The sequence below is a fragment of the Glycine soja genome, chromosome 6 (genome assembly GCF_004193775.1).
Source record: "Glycine soja cultivar W05 chromosome 6, ASM419377v2, whole genome shotgun sequence".
Taxonomy (NCBI): Eukaryota; Viridiplantae; Streptophyta; class Magnoliopsida; order Fabales; family Fabaceae; genus Glycine; species Glycine soja.
In genome coordinates, this window is record NC_041007.1 from 33,228,908 (window position 1) to 33,234,943 (window position 6,036).

The window sequence follows — 6,036 nt, forward strand, 5'->3', positions numbered from 1 at the left end:
TCACTTTTTTCATTAAAGGTGTGGCCCTATCCCATTCAGGAAGACATTTTTTATAGTAGACTCATATGTAAAGGTTAACTATTTTTTCTTAGACTTGGCAAAATTTCAGTAGCATTTCTCATTTGTCTCCAAGCACACAACATAAAAGCGATGGCATGTCATCATCCACCACATTCAAGTATGCACCCGGAGAACAAAGAGAAATCCACTATACCAAAATTTCATCAAATTTAAGAAAAAACAATTAACCTATGCATATGAATCTACTATAAAAAATGAGTCTTCTCAGACTATCCAAATAGACAATTCAAGATTCAATACATCGAATAATGCAAACTGTCTGTATTAATCGTTGTATTAAATAATTGTTATATAAAACAATACTCATATATCAACAAGCATCTAATAAGCATAGGAGCGGGACAAACAAATACATACCTCAAAAGATGGTCAATAACAACAGCAAGGAATACGATGATGGCAGTGCTATATTATACAAAATTGTTGGCTCAAGTGCACTGGTTGTAAAAGAAGACTTAACTTTCTAAGTTTGAGTCAAAAACTTGTACCTACAACCAAAATAAATTGTTAAAGATTGAAGACAAATTGAAACACTTATGTTTGCCTTTAATTGTGTAAGGCCAAGCCAAAATAATGAGAAAAATAAAACGAAAAAGATAACAAAACAACGAGCATTTAATTGTGTATGGCCATTGTTCATTGTTGTTCACAAATTTGTGGTTTGTACTTGGCAATAAATTAGAGTTTTGGAGCAGTAGGATTACTGAGTATAATGCTTTATCTATCCTTGGAATTTGAGTTTTTGTGTACTTTTTAGCTTATTCATTGTTCTTTTAATTTAACTTATAGGTTCTTTCCAAGACATTCCATGCAGAAGATTGAAGTTGTTTGTGTTATTATAGTCTTTCAAGGGACTTTGATTGCTAGGAAAAGACCAATTTGTTGCAGTTCATTGTTTATGGTTGAAAATATTTGGATCTGTCTTGAAAGGTCTTACACAAATAGTGTTCTTCTTTATTTAGTTGATTTGTATCATGATTTTCAGGTCTATTTAATTGTTATTTTCCTCTGTTTTTTTTTGTCTCCAATTTATTATGTACTACTTTGCCGTGTGAACACCATTGTCCTCTGCATATTATAATTATAATGGTTGTAGCTTATGTACAAATTTTTGTTTGTTTCAATTTGGGATTGAATCTCGGCTTCTATTGATTTCTATTATATACATTACAGTGTTAGCACCACAAAAAGAAAATAAAGGTCAATAGTGTTTGAAAAGGTAGAAACATTGATAGAAAATTGATGCCCACTGTTATGAATTAGATACTCAAGCTATACTTGTGAATTGTGATTTACATTTTTCATAAAACATTTTCCATTACATAAAATAAAAATTCGTGTATTGCAATTTTCAATCTACACGTGAAAGTTTAAATTCAACATTATAGTTGATTTTGTAGTTTTCAAGATGATTGTCGTTTGTCGCAATAAGTATTACTATCAAAACATCACTATTCAAATTTCACAAATATTCCAAATATGTGGCTTGGTATTGGTATCCTTTAGTTTGACTGGTATAGTTAGTGGGCTAATACAAAATGTTTTTTATGCTGTATAAGAAGATTGATTGAGTGGGATTTGGTTGCAGCCCCAAAGAGAAGCAATTTTCTGATGTTTGTTTCATCTTTCAACTTCCAACCTTTGGGCAATACACACCCAGTTAAATTAGAAATTTCAGACTTTTAGTACATATATTGTACAATGGTTGGATTGGAACTCATACCCATTTTGCACAATATTGAATGTTGCAAGCTACCAGGTTGTGAAAATAGCTAATACAACAATCAATGTTTTTATTGATAAAGAAAGCTTCAAGGTCCTATAAAAACACCTGCTTGATATTGCACAAGTCCTAAAGGAATTGCAGCTTCAGGACTTGAATGAGTCTGAAGCTGCAAGGGTTACTCTGGAGTCTCTTGAATCAGATGTCAAAAAGGCAAATAATTTGGTTTAGATGTTCACCAATCGTGGCCGCTTCAACCTACTAATGAGGTGCACATACACCATCAAGGAAGTTGAACAGGTCATAAGGGACATTGGAAGGTCTCTAGCTATGTTATCTATCACAAAACTGAAGTCCTATCAATAATTTCTTATCAGTATAGCAGGTTACAGAATGAAATGCAAATGATAGAGTTTGGGGCTTCACAATCTCAGCTTGTTATTATTGACAAGTTGAACCATGGAATTAGGGAGAAAAAACTCGATCAGGCTTTTGCAAATGACATGCTTGAGGAAATAGCAAGGGCAGTTGGGGTACCGATCGAGCCTTCAGAGATAAGCAAAGCACTAGCTAGCATTAGACAGGAAAGGGAAGAAGCAGCCACTAGGAAAGAAAGAGCCGAGTTAATTTTTTTAGAGTAGATCATTGAGCTACTATCTCGAGCTGATATTGCAAGGGATTATGAAGTTAAAAAAAACAATACTTTAAAAGGGTTCAGGTGATAGAGAGATACGATTGAAGGGAAAAATATATCCAACCACTTAATTTTTTCCTTTGTCCCATAACTGGAGCTATTATGGTAGATCCTGTCAGACTTTGCACTAGTACTACATGTGAGAGATCCACCATTGAAGCTTGGTTTGATGATGGAAACGAGACTGACCCAGAAACAAAAAAGGTTGTTGAAGATATTGACTTGAGATAAAATGTTTGATTAGGAGAGTCCATATAAGAGTGGAGAGAAGTTAATTACTGGTTTCAAATAAGGTCTAACAGAGAAAGCCTATTATCAAATTCTAACTTACTAGTACGAGAATCTCTTAACCAAATTCAAGATCTAGTAAGAGAGAATTCCATTAACAAGGATTGGATTTCTATAGTTATCTCTATCCTTGGGGAAGCTAATTCCAAAGATGTAAAGATGAAGATCTTTATCACTTTGAAGGATGTTGTAGAGGGGCATGCAAGAAACAAGGTTCGGCAATAAATGTGTTGCACTGAGGTGTAGGCAGCATTCTCCTAACTTTGTTCACATCTTTTTCCTTGCTTCATTTATATCACCCACTGCCACCAAGGTTCTTATAGTTTGTGGTTTAAAATGTGTGGTGTGTTTCCTTGAATATGATATTTGTTATATCTTCTTGGGCATAAGACTTTAAAAGAAGTTAGGGGTTGGGGAGGGTTTGATTACAGCACAAGGAGAGATTGATATATAAGGCTTAAATTGGATAGGAAGTTTGATAGAAATCTTCTATTCCATTCTTATTGGGTAGGAAGTTTTCTTATCAATCACTTTTACATAAGCCTATCAGTCTCTAAAATATACTAATTCATGTGGTAATTATCTCCCTGCTACAAATGTATCTTTTTATGAGATGAAGTAGATTTGGACCATTTGGTGCATAGATGAGAGGAAAAGAATGTCATGCATGCATGATAGGTTTAGTTCGATAAGAATGTAGGACCTAGTTGTCAGTCTTAAATATATTATTTGCTAGATTTTTCTTAATTTGTGGGAAGGTATGAATGCTAGCTCTCAGAACTGTATGCACAAATCCAGGTTCATGAATTGTTTATCAAATCATAGTCATGCCAGTTCTCACTTAACTTCTAATTGTTATGCATGACTTTGGTTTTGCCTATGTACAGGGAAAACATCGACAAACTCATAAATACTATGCTACCTACAATGCTCTCTTGGAATTAAAAGAGTTAATGCTAAACGAAACATCTTTATTGAATTCGATCATTTCCTAGGTAATCTTTACAGAATTGGAAACATGCTATAAATTTTCCCTTAGCATTTTGTTTGGTTTTCTTTTATTTTGTATTTTCTTTTTAAAGTAAACTATGTAATCTTTGGACCTATTTGATATGATTCTTTCGCTTGTATATATGCTTGGCACTCATGCTGATCAAATGTTATGTCTTGGTTTTTAATTTATCTTCCGGATTTTCTTAAATTGAAATTCTCTTTGGTAATTAATTTTTAGCTAGATAGTATTTCTTGTTCCCTGCAGATTCATTGTAGACCATTTGCATTTTGTATTATTGCAACTTCCTATTTCTTTTAAATCAAACCTTGTATGTTGAAACTTGAGTCTAAACATTGTTCTGCCCTTTCATTTTGTTGTAGTAAATACTCTCTCACAGGTCTTTAATGATTTCATCTCTATTCTCTATTACCAGGATATGAATGTCTCTAATTTGGAGTATTTTTTATAAATGCCAGGGGCAGGTTTATTGAAGGTAGTAAGGGTCTGTTGCCATCCAGTGGAGAGAAAAAACTTTTTGACCTAACGTTTCATTGTTTATAGGGGAAATCTGTGTTTTCTTTAATGTTATCTAAACAGTTTCAGTTGTTATGTTTCTTTTCACTTATTTGCAGTTTCAACAAGCATTTAGTAGCACTAATGGACGTATAAAACTTGTTCATTCCATGGAAGGTATTGTCAAGGGAAGTCAACAGGTAAAGCTTTTTCTAGCTTGCATAAATGAGAAATTTTGAAAAGCTAACTTCAGCTCTTCCATGTGTTATGTTGATTTTAACTGAAGAAATCTAAGAACACTAAACATCTGATTGGGGATTAATTGTTTTTTTGAACCATCACACATGTTTTTTTGTCCTATTTGAATTTTTTTATCATTGCATTGTATTTAAAGAACACAAGAGGCAAGTAGCTTTTAAAAAATGTCAATTGAAAATTTTACAAACAACTTAGAGGCCTATATTTTCCTAACATAGAAGGAATATAAATACTTTTACCAAAATTACAATAAAACACTATTGATGTATTTAACTATAACTTCCATAAGAAACTTTTTAAAACTGCATACAGTGCAAAGTTAAGCCACATTCATTCCTTTCTGCATTGACTAATCGCCATTGGTTATAGTGACGTCCTTACTATAACTATGATTTAGATAATAAATTTGTTGAATCAATGTTCAGTTTCATGATAGTTTTGTGGAGACAAATCCTTGTACATTTTATTAAAAAAAATACTTATATATTTTTTGTTTGGTGAGGACTTTAGCATTTTAGTAGATATAAATGTGAGTTTTCTTTTATTCTTGTTTTTGTATATCTTTGTTCGTTGAACGTGCTTTCTAAGAAAGATTTTTAACTGCTTCACTAATGTGCATAAGCTAGAAAGGGTTCATGTAGGACTTCAAGAAGAAGAAAAAAATTGTAATGATGTAAAGGATAGGTATGCTGAAGCAACCGGTGAGCAGAAGCGATGCTATTCTCTGTTGAAAGCTTTTTAGGTAAGTTTTTATGTTTATCAGATGGCACAGAGGTGGTGCCATGGTGCACAACTAAGCTTTTTTGATGATCTGATATAGGAAAAAGCGGTTGATTCTCAAGGTTGGTATCACATTATTTCTTGCTTAGGGAGTGACTCTAGAATTTCAGAGGAAGCCATTGATTTGCTATATCAGTTACTTTAACACCAATCTGGTTGGAATAAAAGGTTCTGCAAAAAAACTCTCTGATCATCCCAATGCAGTTTCTTACCTTGTTACTCTTATAAAGGGTCCTATAAGCGATTCAACTGGGGTATCAAAAAAGATTTTGATGGAGCTTTCTGAGATAGACAAGGAAAATGTTGCAGTTGTTGCACAGTTTGGCTGGTAAAAATAATTTTTAAGAAGTCATGCATATAGTTATGGTAGTTCTTATTGTAAAGCTTTGCCATGATCTCTTATTGTGCTGTAATATGTGTCCTATGTTGGATCAAGTGGCCTCAGAATAATTAAGAAGGGGGGGTTGAATTAATTATTAATGTGTCTTGACTAATTAAAAATTATCCTTCTTAATATTACTATATTCAATTAGGCTTTTACTACTAAGTTAAGAAAGTAAAGAACAGAACCAATAACTTAACCAAAAGTAAAAGCAGCAATTAAAAGTACACAGTGGAAATTAAAGAGTTTAGGGAAGAAGAAGACAAACACAAGATTTATACTGGTTCGGCCATAATCCGTGCCTACATCTAGTCCCCAAGCAA

General features: G+C 33.0%; 1 pseudogene; it reads left to right on the forward strand.

Moving 5' to 3' along the window:
* The first annotated feature begins 446 nt into the window (after positions 1-446).
* Positions 447-5,663, forward strand: LOC114416114 (annotated as a pseudogene).
* Positions 5,664-6,036: the final 373 nt, after the last annotated feature.